Raw genomic sequence first — 19175 nt, forward strand, 5'->3', positions numbered from 1 at the left:
CCTGTTACAAACTAGTCAGAGGGGACCAGCAGGCATTGGGAGAGTCCCTGTTCCCCCGAGCACTACAAGGAATGACTAGGAATAACGGTCACAAGCTGGCAGAGGCTAGATTCAGGCTAGATATCAGGAGTAGCTACTTCATGGTCAGGGCGGCTAGGATCTGGAACCAATTTGCAAGCGAAGTGGTGCTGGCTCCTACCCTGGGGGTCTTTAAGAGGAGTCTGGATGAACATCTTGCTGGGGTCATTTGACCGCAGTACTCTTTCCTGCCATGGCAGCGGGTCGGACATGATGATCTACTCAGGTTCCTTCTGACCCTACCAATTTTGAAGCTATGAACCAAAGACTCAACAGGACTCTGAGTTTCCCTTATGCCTCCATTCAAACAGTAGAGACACTGATTCCACCTGACACAATGATTATTTACACCACTTGTAACTCTGTGGGACATAATAAAAAAGCTGAAATTACTGAAGTGAGAACTTAAGAATGAGGCATAAGAATCATTGTCAGTCTAGTACAGAGGTTAGTAACCAAAGGCCCAAAGAGCCACTGAATCCAATCTGTGGAGCTGGGGCTTAAGCAACATTTGGCAGTGGGAGAAACTCAGCAGAGTTCAGGGCCAAGGAGATTCACCAGTGCCATACTGTGGCCAGGCAGTTGGGTGGCCAAGCAGCATGGATTTGCTGGGTGGCAGGGAGAAGTGGCAGTGGCTGTCAGGTCCTAGTACCAGCCAGGCTTGGGCCCAAGCTGGGCAATTCAGGACCACTGTGGGAGAATATTGTTAACAGCTGGCCTGGTATGACTGAATGCAACGTGCAAGTGCCCAGAGGATTATGCCTTGAAAGCAACTCAGCAAGACAGAGCCCTCCTGAAACCCTGGTTTTGCTTTGGTTTGTTTTTTCATGTTAGAAAGAGCTGTGTAGGTCAGTGTATCAAACTGGAGCAAGTCACCTCATAGAGACTTCTGTTGAGATACCAGCTCAGGCAGTTACCTCATAAGGACCTGTATTGAACAACAGTTCAACTAATTTGAGGTGCTGAGCCCGTGACCTCATAGACCCTTGTGTCTTCACAACAGCTGAGCAAGACAGAAGTGCTAAGTTATGATCTTCATCAAACTCTGCCCTAGACATCATCCCAGTGAAGTAAAACTATTTAACCAGCTGCCTCACAGAGGCCTCTGTGGTGATCTCACAGTGAGCTTTAGTCATTTGCTATCCCCAAGAGACATTTGGCCAATTTCTATTCTAATTCACTTCAGAGATCAGGCTCTGCTCCTGGCATGACAAAATTCGGCATCCTCTAAGAGAACACAATGTAAAGCCAAGGCAGGGTTCTCAGTTTGCTAAAGGGGGGTGTGAGACTGCTGTAGAGCAGCTCTGTGCTCCATAGCAGAGCCAACCTTTCAGTGCTGGGGAAAGGGTAAAAGGCAGCCTATCAAAACACCATCCATAAACAGAAACTGAGGTGAAACACAAAGAGTTAGTGAAAACTGGTAACAAGTTTTCAATTCTTTATTGAATATAAGGTACTAAATACATAATAAAGCATTTTTCAAAAGGTGGTGGTTCCTTGCATCGGGGTGGTCATCACTGGGGCTGTCACAGAAGGTTTTGTCCATCTTGACTTTGAAGCAGTTGCAAAGAGGAGATGGGTGGTGACTGCACATGAAAGAGGACAACCTGAGAAAGCCAGAGCCACACCCTCATCTCCAAAACTAAGCGATCCATGTCTCTACAGCATCACTGCTGCTCTGAAACTAGGAGGATCCAACATCTCCATAGACTTCCATGAAACCAGGAGATCCAGCATCCCCATCATGTCCTCCAAGAGCAGCCTCTCTGGGTTCTTGTCCAGTCATGTCTACTCTTTCTTCTTCTGCCTTCCTGACCCCCACAACCTCCTCTTTGTTCCTATCTTTGTCAGCTCCTGCTTCCACTCCTATTCCCTCTATAGCCTGCCATTTCTGTCAAGCCCTCAGTAGTTTGAATAAGAAAATAAGGCTCCCCCACCTTCATTCCAGGAATCATCTAGAATCTCTGGATGAATCATAAGTTAAGCCACTATAACCTATTTTTTATTCTTTCCTCCTTAATATGTGTTCAAAAGCAGACACCTGTGAAGTTATGCAGTTACATTAAGCTGTCCCCCTCCCCCCATACACACATATGGTATTTTCTAGCAGCAATTTGGCATATTCAGAAATGCGTGACCTTTTTCTCTTGATAGAATCATAATTAGGAACCTTTAATATTGCAATCATCATACCTCAGTGGGCTGGGGACAGATTATAGCATATCGTGGGGTATCCTGCAGCTCTGATCAAAGTTCTACAGTTGGCAACTACCTTTCCCATAGTTTTTAATCTTGGCATACTTCACATCACATTTCAGACTGCCTGTAATAACATGGCTTCCTTCATCTCAGAATCACAATCCAACCAGTTCTTAGCTTGTTTGGGTTGAAGTAATCTGACTTGCTGGTTGCATGAAAACTCTGCTTTAGGCTGCACAAAAAGTCTAGCTACGCTGAAGAATTCATGTCCTTTACCTTCACTGAGGAGTGAGCTGTTCAGTCACACTTTCAAGTCTAAAATGGTAAGTAGGTGTTCTCTCAGGATTCACACTAGTATTTCCTAAATTGCAGGAGAGTTAAAATGTATGTGTGAGGGGAAAGGGTGAAAAGGACAAGAAAACAGTGTCTTTCTCTCAGCCTCTCAGAGCTGCTGATGAGGGCTTCTAAATAGAGACAGATGCAAATATTGAGCCTGGAGATGTCACTTGTGTGCTGGATTATGATAGTCTCTTCACTTAGTTCTAACCTGTCTCTGCTGTCTAACCTGAACACCTTTGGCCAAGGAGATGAAACTCAGTATTCTCGCTCAAAAAATAATCATGGGAACATTAAAGTTAATAGAAAAAGCAAATAGACTCTTGTTTTTTTAAGACCTTAAGGGCGTATCTACACAAGACATTTTACTTGACATTAGAGCAAATTACTGTGCAGTAAGTACCACTGTCTACATGTCCAGACAGTTACTGTACAGTAATTTGCTCTAATCCCAGGTAAATTTGCTACACAGTATGGCATGCGTAGACAGCCAATCAGGAGCAAATGTGCTCCCAGTCAGATGGGCAGCAGGAAGGGGAAGTTTGTTCGTTGCCCCTGGGAGCCGCCTGTTGCTAGGCGGGATCTGCCGCTGGAGCCTGGAAAATGTCCTACTGCCCTGGCAGCAGGGATCTCCTAGCTCCCACCAAGAGACAGCGGTCTCCTCGCCCCATGCTCCCTGCCAGCCCCTGGACCTAGAGCTCCCCTTGGCTGCTTCAGGGGACTGGTGCAGGGCCTTGGCGGGGGGGAGGGGGAGGGGGCAGACTGCTGCCATTTCCCCGCATGTGGAGATACCTGCCTGGGGTAGGTTTACAGAGTAAATTAATCTAGAGTAAACCCACCACAGAATATTTTCATGTGTAGACACACTCTATGTGAATCTCAAGAATGTCTGACTTCAAGACAAATAGATAGGGTGGCCTTGCTGGCATGAGAATTGATGGTTCCTAGTTGCAGCTTATGCTTAAATATCCAAGTCATCCCCTCCTGGTGTAACATTTGTAGAAAGCCTGACATTTCCATGTAGCCCAACATGCAAAATGTTTCAGAAATCAGCCACCCCAACTACTAAATGCTGAAATAGGAACCACATTTCTCTCTTGTTTCAGCCTCTGTCTTGGAACTTGACCCATTACCTGAGCTTTTGACTCCTATCAGGGAGCACCAGCCTCTCTTCAAGAGACAGCTAATGAGCTGGTTCTTTATTTAGTAACTGATCTAGAGGTGGGGAAGGGAAGACAGCTAGGAAATATTTTTACAAGGCATTGAGAATCACAGAAAATTAGTCAGAGGGAAATTTCAGACAGTGGGAAAAAATTAAGAAATTATCCATTGAGACCTGGATAGGGATGGGGTAGGCACAAGAATACTTTAAATGACTGCTGTATTACTTTGTAGAAAGCTTGCTTTTGTCTGCATTTTTAATCTGATTTCATGGTGGTTTTGCTGTTTCCAGTAAGACAAAAGTCTTCACTGGATCTGGTGCCCTGTGGACGCTTTGCAAGAGCTTCTCTTCCACTCCAGTGCCCATACACATTTCCTAGCATAAGCTTCCTGCCTAATGTCAGGTTCACCTGTAGAGGGACCCTCATCCTTAAACCCAAACCTGAATATTCTCTCAAAGAAGTAGAGCAGCAGAGCACAGATTGGATACCTGGATTACCCAAGTGACTAATAACTATTCAAGCCCACTGATTACTGGCAGGTTACCACAAACTTCTGATTGCATTCCTCATAATGGAGTCATTCTTCTTCCTCTTCCTAACGTGGGTTTGATTTAATGATTACCCCCAACACCAAGAACAACATCAGTTTGTTCTACATTAATTTTTTTTCCATGTTTGTGTATAGGGGGGAAGGAAGTAGGTAGGAGGAGATGGGTGTGTGAAACTAATAGCAATTAGTCATCAGCATAGGCAGCAAGATAACAAGTCCAGCCCCTCTGACCCAGGAACAGTGGTAACCTGGGGAAAGGTCATAGCTAGCTGCTCTACAGAGTGGTTTTAAGTGACAGGAATTTGGACAAACTTTTTTCAGCTTTGGTTAACACAAGTTGGCACAAGGTTCTGTCATCTTGCATAACAAACATCCCCACTTACAGCAGGGATGGCTTTGTAAGTTATGGGCACCATCCCAAAGTCAGATATGCTCTTAGACCCAGACTGATACCATTTGTCTCTTCCTCCTGCCCATAGATCTCCCACATTCTATATTACAGTGTCATAGAAGCTGGGGGGCATTCCAGCAGCCTGCCACTTATTTTTTCCTGATGTTGGTCTCCCTCTACCACCTCCTTGGTATCTCCTGTAAGACATTGTATGGCCTCTTTTCCACAGCTCTGTGCAAGTTGTTATAGATCCCATATCTTCTCTACCTAAATTATTATCAAGTTACTAAGTTATTAATAAGACCTGTGGCATTAACTTTAATCTTAGCAATCTACTGTAAGGTTTGGTGGGTAAAGTCAATCCTTGCTGGGGGAAATAGAGGTGAGGGGGAACAGAGACAGATCATGACACTATTAGCATGGCATCTCCAGATATTTCTTTTTAAAGACCTAGGGTGATGTTTCAGATGGTAGCTGGACTCCACTGAAATACACTTACAATTGCAGCTCTTTTTTCCAGGGTTGTATTTTACAAATTTTATAGGAAATCATTGCTACTGCTATTAGGATCTTCTGCCTTTGTCATAGTACACCAAGATGGGCAACTGCACCTTCCAATCAAATGGGGTACCCAAAGCAAGCAACAATGAGTCTCGATTTGGCACTTCCAAACCCAGAATCCAATGTACTATCTGAGGAAGCACAAAGTTCAGTAAGCATTACTGTACCAGGTCTGGCATGCTGGAGCCTTCCTGTTGGTGGTTCAGCCTCCCTGTCTTGGGTTAACTGCCTGCTTATTCACCTGCCATGCCTTGTTCTTAATTGATTGAGTGATGTAATTAGCGGGAGGCTGCCCACTTTATACGCCCGGTGTCAGGGGGTGCTACCTGCGGCTCCTATTCCTCCTCTACACCACAGCCCAAGCCTTGCAGATGGTACTTGACATGATTTGCCCTATGCCTTGACCCTCTTCTTTACTTCTGGGGCCCCTCTCTGCCCCCTCTTGCTCCGGGTTTCTCACTGCCCCCTCTCGCTCCGGGGCTTCCTGCTGCCCACTCTCGCTCCGGGGCTCCCGGGCTGGGGCCAATGTGCCCCCAAACAATGCTGCGCCCTTTCTGGTGCCAGAAAACCCCACGCCTCCTCCACCCCTAATAGCCTCACCTGGTCCTCCAGTTAAATAGTAAACACAAAACACAAAACTCCTGGGCTATAACATAAACTAAACTGCCCAGTCAAAAATCCATGTTCTGTCCCTACCAGAAAAATATTTCAAGTCCGCTGCAACCAGGGGATGCTCCTGCAGTCTATCTTCCCCCTTTCTTTGCGTGCTGGCCGAGCTTCCCCCTGCTTGGCTGCCGGAGCAGAACTGCCCACCTGGCCTTATGCTTGGGCTTAAGAAGGGGCCAAGCCCTGCCCCTTCCTGTCAGTTGACCCCCTTGGTTTCCCTGGCAACCAGCACCTGTGCTGCTCTGGTGACTGGCAGTTGAGCCTCCCTCTTCTCACCACTAGGGGTCTGTCTCCTGCCATTTCTGCTTTTAGGCGCAGGGTACCCGCATGCACTGCAACAATTACTAATAGCCTGCAGACTGAAACACATGCCAAACTTTATGCAGGTCATTAGTCTCATAGTCTTCAGTCCTACAGATTTGGACTCAATAGGCATGTCTACACATGCAAATGCTGCTAGGTGTATTTACTACATAGTAATTTACTGTGGAGGAAACCCATCCTGGGCAGGCATCTACATGTGCAGGCATTTGGGAACAGATTTGCTCCCACCCTATTCTGCCCCCCTGCAACAGCCTGGGGGAGCTCCAGGCTCCCTTTGGGTGCTAGCCTAGGGCCTGCCAGGTAGCGTGGGGCCAGGAGACATCTGTCTCCTGGAGGGGGCTAGGAGATTGCTCCCTCGCCCTGGGAGTTGCCTGCTGCTGGGTGGGCTCCAATGGTGAAGCATGAGCTGGGACAATATCCACCTGCCCCAGCACCAGGGAGCTCCAAGACCCAGCTCCATGACTGGGGGCAGGGAGCTGGGAAAGAGATGGGGGAGGGGGGCAGGTCCCAACCTCCTGCCCCACTGGTGGGGCAGCTAGCAGTGAGCCCTTGGCTAAACAGAGATTTCATGCTCAGCCACGGGTAGCCAGGAGCTGTCCCACCAGTAGGGCACCTAGCAGTGAGCCTCTGGCTGGGCAGGGATTCCCCATCCAGCCAGGGGCTCACTGCTAGCTGCCCCACCAGCAGATTGAGGCAGGGGGCTGGTCTCCCCCACAGCTCTTTCCAAGTCCCATGCCTCAATAGCCCAATAGGGGAATGTGGCTGGGAAAGAGCTGTGGGGCTGGGACCTGCCCCAGACTGGGACAGTTCCCAGCTAGCCTGGGGCTCCACATGCAGACTTCCCCATGCAGCCCATGGCTGACAGGGAATTGTCCTAGTCTGAGGCAGGTCCCAGCAAGCTCCAGGCTGAGCAGGTAACCCTCTCCATGCAGAGAGCTCCTGGCCCACGCTCTGCACTTGGAGCAGGGGCTTGGAGATGGCTTCCTGTGCCTGAGAGCTACCTGCTGCCAGGGTGGGCTCCAATGGGGGAACCTGGACTGGGACAATGGCCCACTGCCCAGCAGCAAGGAGCTCCCAGCCCAGGCTCTGTGATCACAGAGCTGGGGCAGGGGAGCATTGTCCCAATGTGGGCTACACCATTGGAGCCTGCCCCAGCAACAGGCAGCTCCTGGGGGCAGGGAGTAATCTCCCAGCCCCCACTCCAATCATGGAGCTAGGGCCAGAAGCTCCCTACTGCTGGGGTAGGGGGACATTGTCCCAGTCCAGGCTCTGCCATTGGAGCCTGCCCTGCCAGTAGGCAGCTCCCAGGAACGGGGAGCAACCTCCTAGGCCCCACTCTGATCATAGAGCTGAGGCCAGGAGCTCCCTGCTGCCATGGCAGGGGAACATTGTCCTGGCCTAGGTTCCACCACTGGAGCCTGTCCTAGCAGCAGTCAGCTCCCAAGGGCAGGGAGCAATCTCCCTCTCCCTGCTGCCTGATTGACCAGGAGCAAATTTGGCATCTACGTGTGCCTTACTATGCATTAACTACTCTACAGTTAATTTCCTACTTGCCTTTGCAGGTAGCACATTAACCACAGAGTAGAGCAATTTACTGTGAAGTAAGTATCTGTGTGTGTAGACTGTGACACTTCCTGTGCAGTAAGTTGTTTTATTGCATAGTAGTGTCTTGTGTAGATGCACCCTATGTTAGGGAAAAAATTGAATGGACTGTAGAATATATAAAAATAAGAAGTCCCCCTTGTAATATATCACAGAATTGAAACAGATGCAGTTATTATAACCCTAATTACATAAAATACAGGTTTGAACACTGGCATCTTGGAATCTCCATCCTTGGAAGTTTTCAGGAGCGGGTTAGACAGACATTGGCTGGGATGTTTTAGTCAGCACAGATCCTGCCTTGAGCAGAAGGCTGGACTAGATAACCTTGTAAGTCCCTTCCAGCCCCACTTTCCTCTGATCTTACATGTAAATATTTCTCAGAAGCAAAACCAGTAGGTTTTGTGCCCTGTGCAAAACCCTGGGCAGGAAGAGAGGGGTCAGTCCTACCTGCCCTGGGGACTTAAATTCCCTCACCTACTTTTGGCAAGGGGCAGTATGTTCAGCCTATTTGTCACTGCTGCTGATGGTGTAGCAGCAGTACAGAGTCCCTATACCTGGCAGCTGCTACTATAGCTGAAGCTGGAGCTGCTGCAGCACCATGGACTCCAGAGGAGCTGCCATTCTTGTGCCTCTTCAGAGTAGGCACCCCAGGCTGGTGCCCCCCCGCCCCCCATTACATTATTGTTTCTCATGTCTGTCCATTTGCTGAAAATTTCATCTGTTATGACAGAGGTTCCAGGGCACTTAAAATAACGTACTGCAAGTTTTACTCAGAAACCATAGTAACTTAGCAAGACAGAGAGCATATATAACATAGAATACACCTAATCCCTGTGGTCTCTAGCCCTTTGCTGGGATACAGCATGGTACCTGTTTAATAATACAAAGGAGCAGTATACAGGAAAATTGTTCAGGTATTTCAGGCAAAATGCAAATGCCAACAGATAGACTGAATTTAGCTGGGCTGTGGCCTAACACCTCTTTTTACTGCAAAGTGTCAAAAGTGGTCATGACCTCAGTTTTACCTCACCCAGTTCAGGGTGCCCTGTAACCTGATTGTTTCTGCACTGACTCAGAGGGAATAGTGCCACCTACTGAATCCCCAATACCACTTCCTACAAATCCTTGTATTAGTTTTCCAGCTCAACTCACCAACTACTGACCAGCATAACCACATTTGTTTCATGACAGGAGACAGCATGACTGCCTGGGTTAGTATCCTATACCAGTGATATTTTCGATGCTTCAGAAAGATATTGTTCTCATGATACGATACATTTCAGCTTCGTAGTATTAGAAATGGAACATAGATAGATCAGCTTCTAGCAATGACTGTGTCCATAATACACTCGTTCAATTGTTCTAGAAAGAAAGAAAGACTTTGACTTTTAATTACTTTATTCAGGGGTTCAGGTATACAAGAATGGTGGCCACTTACAAAGCAAAAACACAAACAACTTACTACCAAACCAAACCAAACCAACCAGCACATCACACCGTGACAGACACCTTCGCTGCATTTCACGTCGTGTCTTACATGTTAATTATGCGGACGGCGTGCCGGCCGCACAGTCATAAACAATTCAGACCCTGCTCCATCCCATCATACACGTAACAAAACCTTCATCTTCCCACACAAAAGAGAGCAAAAAAGCAGCCTGGTGAGGGCCCAGGACGCGGCACGACCTGGAAGCCACAGTTCGACACTGAGCCAGCCCGGTTGCCCAGACTGGTCATGACATCAGAGCGCGTATTTGAGACTGCCGTCCTCCACCTGGCACAGCACTCCCTCAAGGGCCCAGCGCATCTCAAAAGCGGGCACCGCCCGCCGGAGCACAGCATGCTCAAACTCCAGCGAGACGCACCTGCACCAGGAGGCGGAAAAGCCGCAGGGCATCATCTGAGCCGGTCCCAGCAAGCCGGTTTCGGCGGCTCTTGAGGACGGCCAACTTGGCCTGACCCAGTATGAAGTTGGCCAGGCAGACGAGGCCCTTCTCAGCTGCCCAGTACGGGTAGGAGCACACGTACGTGGTCTCCGAAAAGCTCCTGCCCAGAGCCTGCAGAAGTGGCCCGAGGGTGACAAAGAGCGACTGCAGACGGGGGCAGTTCAGGAAAGCGTGAAAGAGGGTCTCCTCAACACCCCCCGGGCAGAAGGGACAGGCCATAGAGGCGGCTGGGTCCAAGTGGGATGCAAACTTGCCAGTGGCTAGGATGCCGTGCAGCAACCGCCACTGCAGGTTGCCAGTCTTCTTGGCGATTGGCGGCTTATACAATGTGTGCCACACCGGGTGGGCCGGTGGGGAATCTGACGGCCCCAGACGCCGTCGCCACGGTGTATTGGGGTGGCCTGCCAGCACTTGGGCATGGCGGACGTGAACCACCCAGACGTATAAACCTCTATGCGACAGAGAAGCAAAAGGACAACCTGTGTTACTGTCAGGAGGCACAGGGAGCATCAGCAGGATGCCAGGGCCGCTGGCCAGATCGTCGGCCACGGCTGGGGTGACTGGTAACGCAGGGAAAGCCTCGCTCGGGGCATCCTCAGTGCAGGGGACATGGCCCACCCAGAGATGGTCCTCCGGGGTGGCTGCTGCCTCCAATGGGAGGGCAGCCCGGATGTCACACAGGAGACAGCCCACGCTGTGAACGGAGCACATGCCCAGCCGGCTGCTCAAGGCCTCGGGTGAGAACCAGGCTGACCAAGCGGGGTCAAGGAGGTGACTCAGGCGGAGAACACGTGCCTGAATGAGAGCGGCCGTGAGACTGGCAGAGGCCAGGCTTGGCACGGGGTGCCTCAGCGCTGGGTTGTGCACCAGGGGTTCCCCCAGCAACTGCGGGAACTGGAGGTGACGGGCCTGGGACTGGAGGTGGAAAGTGGCTTGCCAGGCTTGTACCACGCTACGGTAAAAGGCTGGAAGCACCGCCCAGTTCAAAAGCATAGGGTCCAGCAGGAAGAGCTCCCAGTCAAAGCCGAGGGCCCCCACCCTCTGCAGAAACCGGCATGCCAGGTGTTGCCAAGGTGGGCGCTCCTCGCTGTACAGGAGTTGCTGAAGGGCCTGGAGGCGGAAGGCTAGCACCCTGCTCGCCAGGTCAACCAAACTCTGGCCCCCCTCAGTCACAGGTAGGTAAAGGACAGGTTGTGGGAGCCAGTGGCGCCCGTCCCAGAAGAAGTCAACCAGGAGGCTCTGGAGTGTCTTGAGCAGGTCCTCTGGCAGTTCGAGTATGGTGTACTGATGCCACAGGGTCGCCGCCACTAGGTTGTTCATGATGAGGACGTGTCCATGGTAGGAGAGGCTGGGTAGGCGCCAGTGCCACCTTTGTAGGTGGGCCTTCACTCCCTCCTTGAGGCTGTCCCAGTTGCGCGCCATGAAGGTCGGTGGCCCCAAGAACATGCCCAGGATCTTAAGGCCCTCACGGTGCCAGGTGAGGCCCCCAGGCAAGCCCGGGGGGGTTGTGGCAATCCACTCTCCAAGCAACAGGGTATCGCTCTTGGACCAGTTGATACGGGCCAAAGAGGCGCGTTTGTAGGCTCGCTGGCAGGCTGTCAGGGCCGCTATGTCTTCCTGGGTGTTAAGGAAGATGGTTACGTCATCTGCATATGCTGAGAGCTGCAGCAGAGGGGCAACGGACAGACCCACAGCTGGTGGCAAGGCCACACCGCTCAGGCGGCGCTGCAGCACATGCAGCAGTGGCTCAATGGCCAGGGCATAGAGCATGCCTGACAGGGGGCAGCTCTGACGGATGCCTCTGCGTGTGGGGAATGGGGCACAGAGCACCCTGTTCACCTTGAGCAGGCTAGAAATGTCTTGATACAAGACCCGGAGGGCGCTGGTGAAAAGGGGCCCAAAGCCAAAGGCCTCCAGGGTCCGAAAGAGGTAGGCGTGATCCACCCAGTCTTGTAATCCATGCACAGCAGGGAGACCGGCCACCAGTTCTTAATGCAGCCAAGGTCTCCTTTCTTGGGCAGCAGCGTGAGCACTGCACGGCAGCAACTGATCGGCAAGACCTTGTCAGCAAGACTCTCCTGGAAAACGCGCAGGAGGCCGGGGCCGAGAAGAGGCCAGAAAGCCTTGTAGAACTCCGCAGGAAACCCGTTGAGGCCTGGGGCTTTGCTGGAGGAGAGGCCAGCTGCAGCCACCACCAGCTCTGCCAGAGACAACTCCTGCTCAAGCTCGCCGGCCTCCAGGGCACCAAGGCATGGCAGGCCCGCATGGAGATCCCGCGTGGCGTCAGTCAGGGCAGGATGGCTCAGCCGCAAACAGGTCACAATAGAAAGCAACAGCATGCTCATGTACTTCACCTGGGTCAGTGATGAACTGGCCCTCAGAGGTCTTGAGGTGGTCTAAGACTTTGCTCGCTGCCCGCCATTGCTCCAGGTTGAAAAAGAAGTGGGTTGGGGCATCCGTTTCAGCCAGCTCTTGGCAGCGGGCGCGGATCCTTGTGGATCCTTGCTCCACGGGCCCCCAAGAGCCGAGCCAAGGCAGAGACAGGTAAAAAAAAAAAAAGGCCTATCATGCCCTACTCTAGTTCAGGGACCCCGCCAGGCCCCACTCATCTCTCACCCACTGGGCGAGCTTCTCCAGACAATAGGCCATCTGCCTAGTGCCCAGATCTTGCTGCATGAGCTTGGTCGCAGCCCTGGCAGCCTTGATGAACACTTTAGGGTCCACGCACTATTGGGTGATGCATGCCGCTATGTTCTTTTGTCCTTTTGTCTGCTTTAGAAAGGTCAAGAGCCCCCCATAGTCAGGACCGACCCAGCGGGGTCTGCCAACATGGGCTGCACATTTCCCACAGAGGAGCGGCGAGGCCCCACACTGGCTGGGAGCGCTGCATCCACACCCTCAATATCCAAGCCTATCAACCTCCTCTGATTGTCTAGGTCGAGGTCTGGCTCTTGAAGAGCAAGCCCCACCTTCTTGTGGGGGGAGAGGTCATCCCGCTCTCGAGGTCACTTGTGACACTCAGAAAGCTGGATTTCCATCTCACGAGCCTCCTCATCTAATTCAGTGGCCTAGGACGTGACCAAGAGGTCAGCAGACTCCTCTGCTGCTCCCTGGGTCAGACCTCCAGAAGCAACACATTGCCCCCCATCTCTGAGAGCTGGGAGATGGGTGAGGCATTAATGACCCCTGTCTCTGCCTCCCCCACCTCCAAACTGCCCTCATCCCTGGTCAGCAGGGTCGCTGACGTGACAGCCGGAGCAGGGCCGGGCTCTCCAGCAGGGGCCTCCCCAGCACCAGCTGAGGAAGGCCTCAGTGGGGATGGGGAGTCCTGAGGGGTCCCTTTCACTTTCTTCTCCTTGTTGCTCTTCTTCTTCTGCTGCTTTGTGGCAGATGACCCATCCTTTACAGAGGATGGGCCAGACTGTGTCTGGCCTGTCTCCCCAGAGCCAGCCACCTCAGCCAAAGCAATGGTGGAGAGCAACTTGCAGGAGGTCTGAGCCCCGTCATCCGACGGGGCCTCGGTGCCACAATCGCTGACCACCCCAGCCTCTCCCCCCGGTGGTGTCTCTGCACTGGTGGGGGTGGGCACCGTAGGTGGAATGAGTGGGGGGGAGGGTTGGGGCCTAGCCCCAGCCCCTCTGCCAGACGACACTCCCACGCCAGAGACTTCAGCCCCTCCAGATGGAACAGGGGCAGGAGGAGGTCAGAAAAGTCTCCCGGCCTCACTGGGAGGGGCCACCGTCCCGGAAGTGGATGGGCCGTCCGTTGGGGTCGCTGTAGTGGCCGACGTTTTGGCCGATCCCCCCCATGGGCACTGAGCTGCTAGGTGGGAAGAGCTCCCACACTGAAAACACGTGGTCTCCCCACAAGAAAAATAAATCACATACCTCCGCCTGTTGGACAAGAGGCTCAAGGACTGAGGCAGAGACCATGAGCCCTCCCTAAAGAGCATGAAACCTGCCTTCGAAAAGACAGGACATGCCTCAGTTTGGGGCTTTTACTCCCTATGGTCAACTGGCGAATGGGACTCGTAAGCACCCCATAAGGCTCGAGTACCCTGGCCAGGTCTCGATCGGTCATGTGCGGGGGCACATTAGAAATCACCACCCTCACTGCTAGGGTGTCCAGGGGGGTGACAAAATAATGCGCGCCCGCAATGTCCAGGCCCTCTACGCACACCCTATGGACTAGGGTGGGGTTGCTCAGGTAGATCATCGGGACCGTGTTGACACGACCTGCGTAACGGATGGTCTGCTGTCCCAAGAGACTAGCCAGAGCATACACACAGACCTCAACCCCAACGAAGGGAGGGGTGTGCACCCTCAACCCGTAAGTAATGGGGAGGTTCTGGGAGGCATCCTCATGCCAGCTGCTGGGTGTAGGAACAGCCATTCCTGGTAGGACAGGGTTAATTCCCAACTCTAACTAAGCAAAGCAACAACAAAAAAAGTTTATAGTAACTAAAAAAGATAAGTGTCTGGGAAAGTGGCCACAAAACTCTAAATGGGAGTGGGGAAGGGGGTGGAGAAAAAAGAGTGGCTGGGGTTTGAAAAATCAAAAAAAAAGAGAGAAAAACAAAAGGGGGGGAAAGGGGTAATTTAGAGCACCCCGTGGAAGGCAAGCTAATGGACGATAACTCCCCCCTACAAGCAAGCAGAAAAGAAAGAAAAGAGAGAAAGAGCGAGAAAGAGACAGTAAAAAAGAAGGCTGCGAAGACAAAGAGACTGGAAGTACAGGGGGATGGGACAAGAGGAGAGAAAAGGGGGGAAAAAGCTACAAAACAGCAAGAAAAGAAAGAGAAAGCGAGATAAACAGAGGCTAGAGACCTTTAGACAGGTGGGAGTGAGAAAAGAAAAGAGATAGGAAGCCGGGGAGTCTTACACTCGGGATCGCCCCACGCAGCTCCAAGCGAGCCTGGTCCGGTGCATCCAAAGTGGAGGGAAGAAAGAAAGAAAGAAAGAACTTAAAAAAATTTAACCAAAATATATTAAAAAGTAGTAATTTTGGCATAAGAGAAATCATGGGGAAAACTTTTTCATTTTGTTTTGTTTTTGCGTCATTAATATATGGAGAACACAACCCCACTATGTAGTTGTAAGAAACTAGTTATCTAGCTTTTCATCTTCAGGTCAGGGTTCATTGCAAAACCTACCAGGATCTTGCATGGTTAGATACACAGGCAGGCAACATATGCTGAGCTCTAGTCAGCTATATGAGCATCACCCAAGCTACCAAGCCAAAGGCACGTCTTTGGACAGCACTGGAAACATATACAATGTGTTTGTGGAAGGCTTAGCATGACAGACTGTCTGACAGACTGTCTGGCATTAATATCATGACAAGAGCCTCAAGGCTCTTGCCATGATATTAAATATTAAACAAAGGGAAAGTGCAATAATTAGACCTGGTGGGACAACTTAGATTTGGGGAAGTAGGGGTGGGGGTGGAAATTGAAGTGAAAAAGCAGGGAAAAACTGGATCAGGTTAATTAATTATGTTTTTATAATTAAACATCATTTTGACTAGAAAACAAATTTGTTTTGAAAACATCAAGCAAAGGAAGTTAACAGGTTTTGCTGCTTTTTTTTTGAAACAGGAAGTACTTCAGAACTGACCCTCTCTCTGGAACAACTTTGGCAAGCCATTCTAACATGTTTAATCAAAAACTTTACAACCAAGTCTGCCAGGGTCTTGTTACACAGGGAATTTAGACAGGTTCTAGAGCTCTTAACCCCTGAATTGGCTGCATATTAACACTTGTAAGTGGTTTAAAGGACTCATTATTCAATTTAAAGTTACACCACCCCAGGGCTGGATTCTCTCTAATCTGCCTAATTTTGCTCCTGTTCCATTAAGGCGTGGCCACACCCAACAGCTATTCTGCCCAAATTGAAGTCTTCCAGCATCTCAGAATTCAGTGGCCCCTCCTGAGTCAGGGAGAGTGGGATGCTGGGGCATAGCAGGGTTGGGCATGGCACTTCGCTACCTGAGAACGTCTGGCAGAGCAAGTGCTATATCCCTGAAGCATGCAATGGTCACAGTGCCTTCCACTGCCATCCAGACCAGCTCACTGCTCCCACTGGCAGTGGTGGGAGGTGGGGAGAGGGAGGGCAAGCTCCAGAGAAAGATGATATCAGGCCACTTGAAGCTCATGCAGTGCCTGGTTGGCTGGCAGCCCAGCCAACAGTGGTGCAGGGGGGCAAGCTCCAGAAAAAAAAAGGATTGGGCCCTTGTCACTCAGGTGCCCTGCTACTTTAAGGGCTGAAACTGCTAGGGAGAGAGCCCTACCAGTCAGTTGGGAGCCCCAGCTGCTGGTTTCCAGGGCACCCAGAACAAGATAGTTGGTCCACACCTGCCAGAGGTCAGCTGACCAGAAGGGGCAGGGCCTGGCTCATATATAACCTTCAGGGCTGAGGCTAGGAAGGCAGATCCCTGCTAGCAGCCAAAGGGGAAGGAGCCTCCAGGGAGGAAGTGCCTAGTGATGCTGCAACTGCCTGATATGCAGCACCTAGGGCTAATGGGGCTCCATGAGCTCCGCAGGTACCCTTGTCTATTAGACATTTAGTGCTGGGGATGAAGTTTGATGCTTTTAAAGGGGCAGAGCACACCCTGGTCTTTTGTACTGTGTTATAGCCCAGGGGCCTATGTTTTGTTTACTGTTTATAACACTGGTGGTTTGGGTGAGGCTATTTGGGGAAGGAGAAGGCCTCATCAAGGGCCCACTGCAGCGTGGGGACCCTGGTGTCAGAGAGGGCGTGGCATTTGGGGGTGCAGAGACCCTGGCGCCAGCGGGGGCATGGCCTGAGGGGCTGTGGAGAACCCAGAGAAAGGACAAGGGGGCCAAATCACAGCAAGGCCTAGACAGGGCAACGTTGGTGCCATCTGTGAGGCATGGTAAAGGGGCGGCTGGCGCCACGTATATAGCCCATAAAGCTGGGGTGTCCCAGGACATCTATTTTGCAATGGGACCCACAGAGTTCAGGGAAGTCCATCAGGACTGTGCCCAAGTAGACTTAAAGGCAGCCTCCCTACTCAGTACAATTACATCAAGATGTGGCGAACAAGGATAGAGGGTGCCCAGCGGGCTGAATTGGCATGGTTGAGGGGGCCTATCATTGAGGACCCCATCTTGTGACAGCCCTCTGGAGCTCAGGTGGCAACCTGGTTCAGGTGGTGGTGGGAGGTACTGTGCCCACCAGGCCCCTGGGACTGTGGTGCTTACTCTACCCAGCAGAAACAGGAAGCCAGCTCACTACTTGAGCTCTGAGGGGCCTGATCCTTTTTTTCTCCCCTAGCTCCTAGTCCTACCACTGCTCACCAAGCCTTTAGTGGCAAGTCACAGCTGTGCATGTTGGGGACCATCAGAGAAGGGTTTTTTAACCATCCAATATAACATTAAGCTGGACAACATTTATGTAACTCACAGTGTAAAGTATAACAAGGCCCTGAGAGCCTGGGCTTCTGCCTGACTGGAACTCTGCCTGCAGACTGGCCTAGACTCAGGATACACAAACTCTGACTGCTCCCCTGCAGGGTGCTGCTGTGGTGGAAAAGGTCCTCGTGCTTTGCTGCATAGGAATTGTAGGGGGTTGTCAATTTGTATAACATAGTCCTTATTTCCGTGGGTGAAATTGCACCACAGGACACAACATAAACCATCAATAAGCAAACAAACACTATAAACTAATAAAGGGTTAACTCACACCCTGTGGTCTTTTTCCCAGACCCTGTAAGAGTACCTTGGCTAGATGCTACTATCTCTAGCCTCACAGCCTTTTCTCTCTTCCCCCACTCCCCTAGGAACTTTTAACTTCCTCTGGGCAAGCCCATTACTTCCATCAGTTGGCCCAGTCCTCCTAGGCAGGCCTGCAATCACCTCACTGCCTGCAGCTGGGCTGCAACCCTTGAAACATGCAGGCTGCTACACATCCTTTCTCCCCTGCCCCCAAGAATGGAACACTCTTCCATATCTTTAGCTACCGTCTTTCTCAGGAGAAGAAGTTCCTATTTACATGTGTTGAACCTGGGTGATGGCATATTGAGAAGTCAAAAGGCTGCAGGGACAAGCACCAGCCAAGAGTTAGCTTCTCTCATAGTACTGAGCTGTGTTAATAGGGCATGGTTGGTGACCACCTCAAAACAAGTTCTAGAGGTAGAAGTGAAGGATCTGTGCTGCCCATACGACTGCCAGACATTCTTTCTCTATTATAGCATACTTCTGCTCCCAGGGAAGCAGCTTCCTACTTAAATATAGGATTGGATGTTCCCCATCCTCAAACTTTTGGGAGAGGACTGCTCCCAGGCCTCACTCCAAAGCATCTGTACGTACAATAAATTATTTTGTTAAGTCCAGGCTGCACAGGACTGGTTCACTCCCTAGTAGCCTTTTCACATTTCCAAATGCCGTCTCACATTTGGGCAACCACTGCACACTTTGCAGCACCTTTTTTCACAACAGTTCCACTAGCGGGGCCACAATATCTGAAAACTGCAGAATGAACCACTGATTGTAACTTGCCAGGCCTAGGAAGGACTTTAGTTGCTTTTTCATTGTTAGCACTGGTGACTCAGCCAAGGCCCTCAACTTTTCAACCAGAGGTCTGATTTCACCACTGCCCAGTATGTATTCAAGGTATTTCAGTTCTGTGCACCTCAGGCAACATTTACTTGGATTGGCTGTGAGCCCATATAGACTGAAACACCTCCCTCAGGCACTGGAGGTCCACCTGCGTGTTTGCAAATACTACAGTATCATCTAGGTAAGCAACTGCATATGCCCAGATTGGGCAGAGTATTTGGTCCATTAATTGTTGAAAAGTGGCTGGCGCTCTGTGTAGCCCAAAAGGTAAAGTCTGAAAGTGGTAAAGTCCCCAGGTGTGACAGGGCTGGGAGCGGGGGCTATGCCCTGTTGCCACCCAGAGCAAGCCGTGCCTACATTGCGCTCCCCCCCGTGCCGGCTGGGCAAGTGGCAGCAGGGACTAGTCCCTGCAGGCAGCTCCCCCTGCTGGGGCAGAGGCAGGCACAGCTGGAGAAGCCCCCATGACTGCCCTGCTTGGCCCCATCCCCTGCCCAGTCCCAGCTTCCTGGCACTTAAAAAAACCCCCAAAAAACCTACACTCAATGGCTCTGGTGATTGGGGCCTCTGACGGCTCATGGCAGAGTCCTCCCCATGCACCATGGGGCAGTGGGGGGCAGCAGGGATCACCCCCTGACTAGCATCTGCACGGCAGCTGCCCCATAGCATGGGTGCAGCACAGCTCTGCACGGCACTACATGCTGTCTGGGAGCTAGGGTGGCTCTACCTGTCAGCCAGAGCCCAGCACCACTCAGCCCCAGTGGCCCCAGTTCCCAGACAG

At 51.3% G+C, this 19175-nt stretch overlaps 1 protein-coding gene and 1 long non-coding RNA gene across 2 annotated transcripts in view; both read right to left on the bottom strand.

The window, feature by feature from the left end:
* SPP1 (secreted phosphoprotein 1) overlaps window positions 1-19175 on the bottom strand; it is a 94532-nt gene that overhangs the window by 66183 nt on the left and 9174 nt on the right. The gene's annotated exons all lie outside the window — the stretch shown is intronic.
* Window positions 1500-4074, bottom strand: LOC109322131. The gene is made up of 2 exons (XR_002104319.1): window positions 3747-4074; window positions 1500-1664 (listed from the first exon to the last, which is right to left on the bottom strand). It is a non-coding gene; the product is annotated as an uncharacterized LOC109322131 (long non-coding RNA).

Source organism: Crocodylus porosus, unplaced genomic scaffold, assembly GCF_001723895.1.
Source record: "Crocodylus porosus isolate Cpor-Errol unplaced genomic scaffold, CroPor_comp1, whole genome shotgun sequence".
Taxonomy (NCBI): domain Eukaryota; kingdom Metazoa; phylum Chordata; order Crocodylia; family Crocodylidae; genus Crocodylus; species Crocodylus porosus.